Below are 13,792 nucleotides of genomic sequence, written 5' to 3'. Positions count from 1 at the left end.
GCTCCCCAGTTCAGGAGAGACAGAGAACTGCTGGAGAGAGTCCAGGGGAGGCTGCAGAGCTGCTGAGGGGCCTGGAGCAGCTCTGGGAGGAGCAAAGGCTGAGAGCCCTGGGGCTGAGAGCCTGCAGAAGAGCAGCCTCAGAGGGCAGCTGAGCAATGCTCAGCAAGAGCTAAAGGAGCTGTGGGGGGCAAGAGGCTGGGGCCAGACTCTGCTGAGTGGTGCCCAGGGACAGCACAAGGGGCAGTGGGCACAGACTGGAAGCCAGGAGGTTCCATGTGAGCAGGAGGAGAAAGTTGTTTGTTGTGAGGGTGCTGGAGGCCTGGAGCAGGCTGCCCAGAGAGGTTGTGGAGTCTCCTGGTGTGGAGAGCTTCCAAGCCCAGCTGGGCACTGTGCTCCTGGACAAGCTGCTGTGGCCATCCCTGCCTCCCTTCCAGCTCCTGGGATTCTGTATATTTGTTTCCCAACTCCTTTCCCTGTTGTGAAGTGCTGACCAGGAGTGTTGGGCTCCCAGAGCCCCACCTCTGGCTCACCAGATGGTTGAGAGCAGGAAGGAGCTCAGCTCAGCTCCACAGCACTGGAGCACTGTTTATCTCCTGGTTCCTGTTTTGAGTTCTCTCTCTCTTTTTCTGTTGTTCTAAAATTGTCTCCTGCTGGTGATGCCTGATCTGAATGGGGTTGCTTTGAAATAAGGAGTGACCCAACCACATCCCCCACAACCCCCCTTTCATGAAGTCCCTGCCCAGCTCTGAAGACTCTGACCCGGGTTTCAAGCCTGCAGGTTCCCATCCTGCACCTTCAGAGTCTGGGTGCCAGCCTCAAACTTCTCCATTCCCATTACTTTTCCCTCCATTCCCATCACTTTCCCTCCATTCCCATCACTTTTCCCTCCTTTCCCATCATTTTTCCCTCCATTCCCATCACTTTCCCTCCATTCCCATCACTTTTCCCTCCATTCCCATCACTTTCCCCTCCATTCCCATCACTTTCCCTCCATTCCCATTACTTTTCCCTCCATTCCCATCACTTTCCCTCCATTCCCATCATTTTTCCCTCCATTCCCATCACTTTCCCTCCATTCCCATCACTTTCCCTCCATTCTCATCACTTTCCCTCCATTCCCATCATTTTTCCCTCCATTCCCATTACTTTCCCTCCATTCCCATTACTTTTCCCTCCATTCCCATCACTTTCCCTCCATTCCCATCATTTTCCCCTCCATTCCCATCACTTTCCCTCCATTCCCATCACTTTTCCCTCCATTCCCATCACTTTTCCCTCCTTTCCCATCACTTTCCCTCCATTTCCATCACTTTTCCTCCATTCTCATTACTTTTCCCCTTCATTCCCATCACTTTTCCCCTTCATTCCCATTACTTTCCCTCCATTCCCATCACTTTTCCTCCATTCCCATTACTTTTCCCTCCATTCCCATCACTTTTCCCTCCTTTCCCATTACTTTTCCCTCCATTCCCATCACTTTCCCTCCATTCCCATCACTTTTCCCTCCTTTCCCATCACTTTCCCTCCATTTCCATCACTTTTCCTCCATTCTCATTACTTTTCCCCTTCATTCCCATCACTTTTCCCCTTCATTCCCATTACTTTCCCTCCATTCCCATCACTTTTCCTCCATTCCCATCACTTTCCCTCCATTCCCATCACTTTTCCCTCCTTTCCCATCACTTTCCCCTTCATTCCCATCACTTTCCCTCCATTCCCATCACTTTCCCTCCATTCCCATCACTTTTCCCTCCTTTCCCATCACTTTCCCCTTCATTCCCATCACTTTCCCTCCTTTCCCATCACTTTCCCTCCATTCCCATCACTTTTCCCTCCTTTCCCATTACTTTTCCCTCCATTCCCATCACTTTCCCTCCATTCCCATCACTTTTCCCTCCTTTCCCATCACTTTTCCCTCCATTCCCATCACTTTTCCCTCCTTTCCCATCACTTTTCCCTCCATTCCCATCACTTTCACTCCATTCCCATCACTTTTCCTCCATTCCCATCACTTTCCCTCCATTCCCATCACTTTCCCCTCCATTCCCCAACTCCATGCCCAGTGGTCTGCACAGCCCTGCTCCTCAGTCACCTCCTGGAGCAGCCTCAGGTCAGGGTGATGCAGGGTGGGACCTGGGTTGGGGCAGAGCCTCTCCAGTGGGCCCTTGGCCACATCCTGCTTTATTAGAGAGCTGCAGCTCCAACACTTGCACAGCTTTAGGAGGTCCAACAATGTTGTTTCCAGGCTGTGCTGAACAAATCACATGTCCCAGCTCGAAGGCTGAAAGGTTTGATTCCCAAAGCCCAGATTAGCACCAGCTGCCCCCCAAATGAATTGGGAATTATTCACCTCCTCATTCCATTCCCTCAGCACCAGGCCTGGGTGTTATTTAACCTCCTTATCCTCAAATCACTCCCCCAGAGATGAGAAACACAGCGATGGGGAACCCAGGCTGACGGGAAAAGGCAAAGTGACTTTGTCCAGCTCGCCCAGGAAGGTTATGGAGGGACAAGAACCACAGCAACATTCTGCTAGCACCTTAAACCCAGAGCACTCCACCCTCAGAGCTGCTGCAAATTCCACTCCTGATGTTTATTTTGTGCTTTTCTCAGCTTTTCATAGATTCATGGAATGGTTTGGCTGGGAAGGGACCTTCAAGATCATCCAGGGCCACGGGCAGGGACACCTCCCACCAGCCCAGCTTGCTCAAGGCCTCATCCAGCCCAGCTTTGAACACCTCCAGGGAGGGGACATCCACAACCTCCCTGGGCAGCCTGTGCCAGTGTCTCCCCACCCTCACTGCAAAGAATTTCTTCCTCATCCCCAGTCTCAATCTGCCCTCTTCCAGCTTAGAGCCATTGCCCCTCATCCTGGCACTCCCAGCTCTTGTCAAGGGCTCTGAGGCTGCCCTAAGGTCTCCCTGGAGCCTCCTCTAAAGAATTTCTACCTAATCTCCAGTCTCAGTGTCTCTTCTTCTAGCTTCAAACCATTCCCTCTCCTCCTATCACCTATTTCCACCCTCCCTCTGTGATCTGCAGCACTCACAGCCCAGCTCAGCTGCTCAGGGACTGGTTCTTGTTTCTGAGAGGTGTCAAGCTGGGCTTCTGGGGAAAACACTCTGGTTTTAAAAGCAATAGCACAGCAAAGCCACACTGCTCTGCCAGCACACAGTGGTGGGAGACAGTTTTGGGCTCCCCAGCTCTAGAAAGACAGAGACCTGCTGGAGAGATTCCAAGGGAGAGCCAGGAGGGTGATTAGGGGACTTGAGCATCTCCCCTGTGGAGAGAGACTGAGAGCCCTGGGGCTGTTTAGTCTGGAGAAGAGAAGGCTGAGAGGGATCTGATCAATGTCTATCAGTATCTGAGGGGTAGGTGTCAAGGGGAGGGGGCCAAGCTCTTTTCAGCACAGCAATAAGCCAAGGACCAATGGATACAAACTGGAACAGAGAAGGTTTCAGCTCAACATGAGGAGAAACTTCCTTACAGTGAGGGTGCCAGAGCCCTGGAGCAGGCTGCCCAGGGGGGTTGTGGAGTCTCCTTCTCTGGAGCCTTTCCAACCCCACCTGGATGCATTCCTGTGCAGACTGCCCTGGGTGATGCTGCTCTGGCCCGGGAGTTGGACTTGATGAGCTCTGGAGCTCCCTTCCAGCCTCTAATATCCTGTGATGCAGTGAGCACACCTAGAGGCTCCCCACTCCAGAGTTCCTGGGCTGGCAGCAACCTATTCCCCTTCTCTCTCTCCTCCAGGGAGATCTCGAGTTGTTTCTTTGCTTTTACCTTCAAACTGTTAACCCCAAACAACTGAGAGGTGATTTTGACAGACAGGGATGCAGCTTGTGTCTCACATCTGCCAGCCCAGGAGCTAACAAAAGACCCAGGGAACTGCTGGGGTCACCTCCCTGGGAAGTCCACTTCCCTGAGGGAATATGCTCTCCAAATTAACTGGGGAGGTGTAAAGACCTAATTAGCCAACCTGACTCCTCTGCCCCGAGCAGAAAGGCCAATTAGCAGCAATTTGTCTGCAACAGCAGTAGGTCCTGGGGACATAAACAAAGGGGTCTAAAAGAAAGCTGGGGAGGGGCTTCTGACAAGGGCTTGGAGGGATAGGATGGGAGGGCATGGACTGCATCTGGAAGAGGGCAGATTGAGACTGGAGGTGAGGAGGAAATTCTCTCCAGTGAGGGTGGTGAGACACTGGCACAGGCTGCCCAGGGAGGCTGTGGCTGTCCCCTCCCTGGAGGTGTTGAAGGCCAGGCTGGATGAGGCCTTGAGCAGCCTGGGCTGGTGGGAGGTGTCCCTGCCCATGACCCAGGGGGTTGGAACTGGAAGATCTTTAAGGTCCCTTCCCACCCAACCCATTCTGTGATTCTATGAAACACTTTCTGGGAGGACACCTCTCAAGTGGGTTAAGTGCCAATTGCTCTTCGGTCACAGCTTTGACACTTGGCAGCTATTTCTGCTCTCCTCCCTCATCTTCTTGCCTACAAAACTCCTTCCAGTAACTGTGCAGCTCTCCCTCTCTAAACCCTTTTAACAAGCACAAGTGCTGGCAGCCCCAGATCACCAAAGGGTTTTGCTCCTTGTATCAGTCAGAACTGTTTTGGCTGCAAGAGACCTTTAAGATCATCAAATTCATCCACTCTCTAACTCTACCACTGCTGCTGCTAAGCCATGGCCCTCAGCACCACATCTCTGCAACTTCTAAGCACCTCCAGGGATGGGGATTCAACCACCTCTCTGTGCCTGAGAATCCTGTAGCATCCATGGTTGGCTTGCCTGCAGCCATCCACTGAGGCCCCAGAGCTGCAGGGGCAATGTGGCTCTAGGAGCAGGGGGATGCAATATTAGAGCCAGTTCTTCTCCTCCCCCTCTGCTCTGACATAGTGAGGCCACATATGGAGTCCTGGTTAGAGTTCTGCCCTCCCCAGACCAGGAGAGACAGGGAACTGCTGGAGAGAGTCCAGGGGAGGCTACAAAGCTGCTGAGGGGCCGGGAGCAGCTCTGGGAGGAGCAAAGGCTGAGAGCCCTGGGGCTGAGAGCCTGCAGAAGAGCAGCCCCAGAGGGGAGCTGAGCAATGCTCAGCAAGAGCTAAAGGAGCTGTGGGGGGCAAGAGGCTGGGGCCAGACTCTGCTGAGTGGTGCCCAGGGACAGCACAAGGGGCAGTGGGCACAGACTGGAAGCCAACTGGAAGTTGGATCTGAGCAGGAGGAGAAAGTTGTTTGTTGTGAGGGTGCTGGAGGCCTGGAGCAGGCTGCCCAGAGAGGTTGTGGAGTCTCCTGGTGTGGAGAGCTTCCAAGCCCAGCTGGGCACTGTGCTGCTGGGCAAGCTGCTAGGGGTGCCACTGCTTTAACAGGGAAGGGTGGACTGGCTGACCCCCAGAGGTCCCTTCCAGCCCTGCCATGCTGAGATTCTGGGACTCTACAAGGGATGCTCATGCAGCAGCAAACTGCAGAGATGAAGCTGTGTATGACAAACCCCCCGTGGGTTTCCTGCAGGGCAGCAGCAGACTCGCCTGTTGCTAGCAGCCCTGCCTCGGAGCTGTGTCAGAGTGCTGAAAACCCCACATTCCTCTCAAACAACATGCTGCAGACCTGCCTTGCCCAGCCTCTTGTGGCAGCAGCAGCAGCAGCAACCACTCAGCTCAGTAAAATCTAATTAATGAGCTGGGGGGGTGTGGGGGGGAAATGTCATTGGTTTGCTAACTACTTCACCCAGGGCTGCCAAACAGACAGATAAAGGATTTTGCTGGAGCCTGCTCCAAGCCAAAGGAGCTGGGAACCTGGCAGAGATCTCAGGAGATTAGAGAGGGGCTGAAAAGGGGAGGAAAACCTTAAAAAAAAAGAGAAAAGAAAGGAGAAAGGAGGGGTGGAAAGGAAAAGAAAGAAACTAGATTAGCACTTTCCAAATGCAAGGATGTAAATCAGCTTAGGTTTGTATAATGCCACCCTTGTGAGACCCTGGCCATGGGCTGGTCACAGCAGCACAAGAGAAGGCTGGGCTGAGCTGAGTTTTGTTTGGGCTCAGGAATCTCACACCAGCAACTCCCTCGGGGGGGGGAGGGGGTGGAATAAAAGAGAGGGGAAAAAAGAGAAAAGAAACCCAAAAAGCAGCAGTTGTGTTTTTATCAGCTTTGTGAATTCTCACAGGAAGCCAATTAAGGCAGAGCTGGGAACAGAGGAAGATTCATAATTGCAATTAAGGCTTCAAAGGGCTGATCCCAAGTGTGGCTGTTAACATTAGAGGTGGGGAGAGAAAACACCTTTGAAACGTGGAGCTTTCAGATACCTCCCAGCTGGAAGGGTTTCTCACTCCCATAACAACAGCCTGGGGGGACTGGTTGACAGCAGCTGAGCATGAGCCAGCAGTGTGCCTAGGGGGCCAAGAAGGCCAAGGGCATCCTGGCCTGCATCAGGGACAGTGTGGCCAGCAGGAGCAGGGAAGTCATTGTGCCCTGTGCTCAGCACTGGTTAGGCCACACCTTGAGTCCTGTGTCCAGTTCTGGGCTCCTCAGGTTAGGAAAGATGTTGAGCTGCTGGAAGGTGTCCAGAGAAGGGCAAGAAAGCTGGGGAGGGGTCTGGAGCACAGCCCTGTGAGGAGAGGCTGAGGGAGCTGGGGTTGCTTAGCCTGGAGGAGAGGAGGCTCAGGGGAGACCTTCTTGCTGCCTACATCTGAAGGGAGGTTGTAGCCTGGTGGGGGTTGGTCTCTTCTCCAGCACCAGAACAAGAGGACACAGTCTGGAGCTGTGCCAGGGGAGGTTTAGGTTGGATGTTAGGAAGAAATTCTTCCCAGACAGGGAGATTGGCCCTTGGAATGTGCTGCCCAGGGAGGTGGTGGAGTCACCATCACTGGAGGTGTTTAGGAAGAGCCTGGCTGAGGCACTCAGTGCCATGGCTTAGTTGATCAGATGGTGTTGGGTGATAGGTTGGACTGGATGATCTCAGAGGTCTTTTCCAACCTGGTTAATTCTGTATTCTATTCCATATTCTAACACATGGAGCTCACCCTCGAAAGGGCATCCAGCCTGGACCAGCTCACAGGAACATCCCAAAGGCAAGAAGTTTGAAGCCTGCTTAGAATTGGCCTGGCCAGGCCTCTCTGCACTGTTCACAGCTCTCAACGTGCAACAAGGTCCTGATTCAGCTGCTGCTAAAGGATTGAACTGAGAATCATAGAAACATAGATTTGTCAGGGTTGGAAGGGACCTCAAGGCTCAGCCAGTTCCAACCCCCTGCCATGCCCAGGGACACCTCACACTGCAGCAGGTTGCTCACAGCCACATCCAGCCTGGCTGCAAACACCTCCAGGCAGGAGGCTTCTACCACCTCTCTGGGCAACCTGTGCCAGGCTCTCACCACCCTCATGGGGAAGAACTTCTTCCTAACATCCAGTCTCAATCTCCCCACTTCTAGTTTTGTTCCATCCCCCCCAATCCTATCACTCCCTGACACCCTCCAAAGTCCCTCTCCAGCTTTCTTGTACCCCCCTGCAGGTACTGGAACTCTGAATAATAGAACAGAACCATAGAATTGTCAGGGGTGGAAGGGACTTGAAAGTTCACTCATCTGGTGAAGGGTCTACAGGACAAGTCTTAGGAGGAGCAGCTGAGGGATCTGAGGTTGTTTAGTGTGGAGAAAATGAGGCTGTGGGGAGACCTCATTGCTCTCTACAGCTCCCTGCAAGGAGGTTGCAGTGAGGTGGGGACTGGGCTCTTCTCCCCTGTCACCAGGTGATAGAATGAAAGGAAGTGTCCTGAAATTGTGCCAGGGGAGGGTTAGGTTGGAGATGAAGAAAAATGTCTTTGCTGCAGGAGTGGTCAGGGATTGGCAGAGGCTGCCCAGGGAGGTGGTGGAGTCCCCAGCCCTGGAGGTGTTTAAGAAGTGTGTGGCCATGGCACCTGGGGACATGAAGGTACTGTCCAGCATGGAGAGCAGCTTCCTGGTGATGTTTCACTATGAAAGCAGGGGAGGGAAAGTTGTCTTTGCAAGTGGAAGCAAAAGCAGAGGAGCCACCTCCACCCTGCTGTGACAATGAATATCCAGCTGCCCTGTCAGGTTGGAAGCAGCCAGGCACAGTGTGCAGGCATTCACCTCCTGGAGATAGATGTTCAGTCCTGTACATATGCAGCTTCACTCTGTTGGGGTCAGACACAACCTTTGCTTCATCTGTGTGATGTTCTCCACTCCTAGACCATGGTAGAACTGCAATGGCTTTGAAGATCAGGGCTGCCTGCTGAGGACACAAGAGATCTACTCTGGCGTCCCTGCCCATGGCAGGGGGGTTGGAACTGGCTGATCCTTGAGGTCCCTTCCAACCCTGACAATTCTGTGATGCTATGGTTCTAATATGTGCTGCAGCATGTGTCTCTCAGGGCTACAGACCCTGATCCTTCACACCATCACAAATGGAGAGGTCCTCCCACAAGCTCAGCCACTCCAGCAATAACCTAGGCACTAGGAAAGAGTATCTCAGGAGCCCACATAACTGTGTCTGCAGCACAGCAGAGCTCCTCTGCCTGTCTGGCAACATTCACCCAGGCCAGCCCAGCACAAAGACTGCTGTGGGCCACACCAAGAGCTGGGAAAGCTGGTCCCACAGCCACCCACAGCAACTCTCATACGGACTTCACTGTCACAATGGGATGGAGGTGGCTCTTCTGCTTTTGCTTTGACTTGCAAAGGAAGAAGCTCCAATTCAAGGTGAAACATCAGCAGGAAGATGCTGCAGTTTCCCACCCCCCACCTCCCCCCCTCAGACAGAGATTCACAACCCAACCAAGTGATGGGAGCTGAACATCAGCTTCTCATATTGGCAAACCCAAAACAGGCAAAGACTGAAAACATTCTGTGATGTGCCAAACTTACACGTTTTAGCTCACACCCTGAGCATGGCTATTTCATCTTGGAGTACAGCAGAAGCTGCAGAAGTTCACAGGGTCACAGGATGTTAGGTGTTGGATAGGACCTCCAGAGATCATTGGGTCCAACCCCCCTGCCAGAGCAGGGCCATAGAATCCAGCACAGGTCACACAGAACACATCCAGACAGGGCTGGAAAGGCTCCAGAGAAGGAGACTCCACAACCTCTCTGGGCAGCCTGCTCCAGGGCTCTGGGACCCTCACAGGGAAGAAGTTCCTCCTCCTGTTGAGGTGGAACCTCCTGGGCTGTAGTTTATATCCATTGCCCCTTGGCCTATCCCAGGGTGCAGCTGAGCAGAGCCTGGCCCCTGCCTCCTGACCCCCAGCTCTCTGATATTGATAGACATTGATCAGATCCCTCTCAGTCTTCTCCTCTCCAGACTAAACAGCCCCAGGGCTCTCAGCCTCTCCTCCCCAGGCAGTGCTGCAGTCCCTTCAGCAGCCTTGGAGCCCTCCCTTGGACTCTCTCCAGCAGATCCCTGTCCCTCCTGAACTGGGCAGCCCAGCACTGGATGCAATATTCCAGATGAGGTCTCACCACGGCAGAGGAGAGGGGGTGGAGAACCTCCCTTGATGAAAGTTGAGCCCTCCAGCAGCAGCTGAAGGGCTGATGAGAGCCTTTTGCATCTTGGAAGGTGTCAGTGGTAGAGACAGGACTGTCCAGACACTTCTAACCAGGGGTGCAAACTTCTTCCACCCGTGTGTGGCTACTGCATCATGTCTAGCTAATCTATCTTTCAGTACCTTGTATCTGGCCCTTCTCTTGCAGAAAAGCTCAAATCTAGGAGAAGCCAAACCTAAAGGAACAGCACAGCATGAAGGCATCTCACAGCCCAGCACTGCCACTTATGGATTACAGAAGCATGGAATGCATTGGGGTTGGAAGGGACCCCTGAAGGTCCTCTTGTCCTCCCTTCACACCCCTCCTTGGCACCACTGCTGGTGGCAGCCTGTGCTATGGCTCCAAGCATGTGGGTTCACTGCTCCCACGTCCCTGTGGCAGGACAAAGCTTTTAGAAGAGTCATGAGAAGAAAATGCAACTCACCCAAGGTGCCAGGGCCAGCCCCTGGTAGGTCAGGGAAGAGGACCAGAGAGGTCCTGCGCTGGACTCCCAGCTGCTCCTCTCCGCCTGTCTCTCACTGTCAACGCTCACAGGCACTTCCCTCCTGATGGCTCTGGACACCTCCTCTCTAGACAACACTCCCAACAACAGCTTTGCTTCCAGCCCCTCCCAACCTCACCCTCTCTCTAAATAGACAGAGAACATCATGCTCCAGCAGAGCTGGGGCAAAAGCTGCCAAGGCTGCTCTGCTCTTCCTTCCACCAGCCACACCAAAGCCCTGGCACCTGCTGCAGCAGCAGCAATGCTTGTGCCCAGCACAGGCTGGAGGAGGAAAGACCTGCTGTGGCTGGAGGTGGCAGTCAAGAATCACAGAATAACAGAAACAGACAGGTTGGAAAAGACTCTCAGGGTCACCAAGTCCAACCATTAACCCTACTCTACAGGGGTCACCCCTAAGCCACAGCCCCAAGCACCACATCCAAACCACCTTGAAACACCTCCAGGCTTGGGGACTCCACCACCTCCCTGGGCAGCACATTCCAACCCCTGACCAACCTTGTAGTTAATTTTTCTTCCCCTAATTCCCAGTCTAAACCTCCCCAGTGGCAGCTGGAGGCCTTTCCCTCTTGTTCTGTCCCTAATTACCTGTGAGAAGAGTCCCAAGGTGGCTTAACCTTCAGTCATCTTCATCCATGGCATGCTGCTTTGCCCCCATGGCCTTGCACAGCTCATCAGCTGCTTATGCCCACAGCTGAGTTGTTTTGTTTGGGTTGAGCCTCAAGGGTCAGCTGAAGGATTTGCCATGTGACCTTGGGAAGTCCTTTGTGTATCTGGAAATGTATTGGCTCCAGGTGGTTTTGCATAAGCTGCTTTCCCTGGGGTGGTTTTGCCCTACCACTGAGCATGCAGGGCTTGGTAATCAAATGAGGTCAAAGAAAATTCCAGGCAAAGTCCCAGCAGCCTTGGTCCCTCCCCAGCAGCAGCCACTGTGAGCATGCAAGAACATCCAAAGGAGAGCAGTGAGGGCTTGGACAACACTTCTCCCCCTCCAACAGCATAAGGCAAACCAGAGAAGGGTCATGAGGATGAGCAGGGGGCTGGAGCTCCTCTCCTATGGAGGCAGGCTGAGGGAGTTGGGGTTGTGCAGTCTGGAGAAGAGAAGACTCCCAGGAGACCTAATTGTGACCTTCCTATATCTGAAGAGGGCCCAAAGAAAGCTGGGGAAGGACTTTTGAGGTGTCAGGGAGGGATAGGACTGGGGGGGATGGAACAAAGCTAGAAGTGGGGAGATTCAGATTGGATGTGAGGAAGAAGTTCTTCCCCAGGAGGGTGGTGAGAGCCTGGCACAGGTTGCCCAAGGAGGTGGTGGAAGCCTCCTGCCTGGAGGTGTTTGCAGCCAGGCCGGATGCAGCTGTGAGCAACCTGCTGCGGTGTGAGGTGTCCCTGCCCATGGCAGGGGGGTTGGGACTGGCTGAGCCTTGAGGTCCCTTCCAGCCCTGACAATTCCATGACTCTCTGATTCCAGAAAGTGGGAACAAAGCTGTGGGATTAAGGAAAGAGCCAGAGCAGGGTGGACATCTCAGACAGCACACAGGCAAGCGAAGGCACAGCCTGCCAGCTCCCAAGTGTAGAACAGCTGGAGAAGGCAACTCCTCAGAATGAAAATTGCAGAGCCTGCAGCCCAGCCACCCTCTACCTCTCCTTACACATTGAGTAGACTTCCTGTCTGAAGAGGAAGCCACATGGCCATGAGGCTGAACCCATCCACAGAAACCCATGCGTCTGCCCAGCAGCCGAGGCCGAGGGCTCCGCCGTGGGCTCGCCCCCGGCGATGGTCTCCAAGAGCAGCCTGCACTTCTGCATTTGCAACAGAGGCCTTCTCACTTCGCCTTCCCGTGCCCTGGAGCCGAAAGGGGAAGTGCTCTGGAGCCAGAAGGGGGGAAGTTGTGCCACCATTTCCTATTCTGGACAATGATTTCACTCTCCTGCCACATCCGAGAGCCACACGTGGCGCCCGCTGCGCCGCGCGAGCAAAGCTGTGGGGCTCTTACATGCAAAGGGCTCCACGCTGGGGCCAAGCAGTTCCAGGAAACTCAACAGTTGTGCTCAAGAAAATAGAAAACTCAAGACCACACACAAATGATCTGGGCAGAAGCAGCCAAGCTGGCCCTGGGTGCTTGCAGGCTTGCAAGATACCAAAGCAGGGCTTGTGGCTCAGTGACGGAGGGGCCAGGGGAGGAAAGGCAGCAAAGCAGCAGCATGGGTCCAAGCAATGACTTTGTGCCTTCCCCTTACACAACAAGGTGTGGCTCAAGCAGTCCTGGAGCCCTCTCTTCTTGTCTGGAAGGGGGTCAGTTCCATTGGCCCCTTCCCATGGCCAAGAAGGCCAGTGGCATCCTGGCCTGCATCAGGAACAGTGTGGCCAGCAGGAGCAGGGAGGTCTTTGTGCCCTGTGCTCAGCACTGCTCAGGCCATACCTTGAGTCCTGTGTCCAGCTCTGGGCTCCTCAGTTTAAGAAGGACATTGAGACTCTTGAAGGTGTCCAGAGAAGGGCAACAAAGCTGGGGAGGGGTCTGGAGCACAGCCCTGTGAGGAGAGGCTGAGGGAGCTGGGGTTGCTTAGCCTGGAGGAGAGGAGCCTCAGGGGAGACCTTCTTGCTCTCTACAACTCCCTAAAGGGAGGTTGTAGCCAGGTGGGGGTTGGTCTCTTCTGCCAGGCACCCAGCACCAGAACAAGAGGACACAGTCTCAAGCTGTGCCAGGGAGGTTCAGGCTGGATGTGAGGAAGGAATTCTTAATAGAGAGATTGGCCACTGGGATGTGCTGCCCAGGGAGGTGGTGGAGTCCCCATCTCTGGAGGTGTTCAAGAGGGGATTGGATGTGGCACTTGGAGCCATGGTTTAGTTGTCAGGAGGTGTTAAGTATTAGGTCATAGGTTGGACTTGATGATCTCTGAGGCCTTTTCCAGCCTGGTTGATTCTATGATTCTATGGCCATGCAACACTGTCTAGTGATGGGGCAAGAGTAGATCTGGAGTAGCCAAGAGATATTCTTAGGGGTTGGACTGGATGATCTTTTGAGGTCCCTTCCAGCCCCTAACATTCTGTGATTCTCCTTCCTACACAGTCATGGAACTGGGCTTCTCCAATCTTGAAGCTGAAGGACCAACTACATCCCAACCAACCACTGACAGACATCTGAAGGAAGGACTCTTTCCACCATTTATTGCTCTAGACATGGGGACCAGGACTTAGAATCATAGAACCATTGAGCTTGGAAGAGACATTTCAGATCATCAAGTCCAAGTGCTTGTCTCAAGATGAGGAAGAACTTCTGTGAGCTCACAGTCCCACCACTGCTGCTAAGCTACTACCCCTAAACCACATCCCTCAGCAACTCCCCCACGTATATTGGGTCTGTCTTCCAGCCCTCTAGCGCAACAAGCATCATCAGATGCAGAAGCTTCTCCTTAGAGCCATGAGGGACTTCTGTTGACACCAAGAGAATATCATCCTCATTAAAGAGCAAAATGTCCTGCCCCTTTTCCCCAAGAGACTTTGCTAAGCCCCACTGGATCACAGGATCAGAGGATGTTAAGGGTTGGAAGGGACCTCCAGAGATCTTCGAGTCCAAGCCCCCTGCCAGAGCAGAGCCATAGAATGCAGCACAGGTCACACAGGAACACATCCAGACAGGGCTGGAAAGGCTCCAGAGAAGGAGACTCCACAACCTCTCTGGGCAGCCTGCTCCAGGGCTCTGGGACCCTCACAGGGAAGAAGTTCCTCCTCATCTTGAGGTGGAGCCTCCTGTGCTGG

At 53.6% G+C, this 13,792-nt stretch overlaps 1 protein-coding gene across 3 annotated transcripts in view; it reads right to left on the bottom strand.

Annotated features, from left to right (window-relative positions):
* Positions 1–10,742, bottom strand: part of PIK3R5 (phosphoinositide-3-kinase regulatory subunit 5) — an 81,122-nt gene extending 70,380 nt beyond the window's left edge. For 2 of the 3 annotated variants that reach the window (XM_068151607.1, XM_068151610.1), the window contains exon 1: positions 10,624–10,742. The gene's annotated coding sequence lies outside the window, so the exon portion shown is untranslated. Of the gene's footprint in view, positions 1–9,960; positions 10,146–10,623 lie in introns of those variants that run through there. The other variant, XM_068151609.1, reaches the window with a different exon arrangement.
* Positions 10,743–13,792: the final 3,050 nt, after the last annotated feature.

The sequence above is a fragment of the Melanerpes formicivorus genome, unplaced genomic scaffold (genome assembly GCF_026170545.1).
Source record: "Melanerpes formicivorus ecotype bairdi unplaced genomic scaffold, bMelFor1.0.p_v2 SCAF_21, whole genome shotgun sequence".
Lineage (NCBI taxonomy): Eukaryota > Metazoa > Chordata > Aves > Piciformes > Picidae > Melanerpes > Melanerpes formicivorus.
This window is presented reverse-complemented; position numbering and strand designations above follow the sequence as displayed.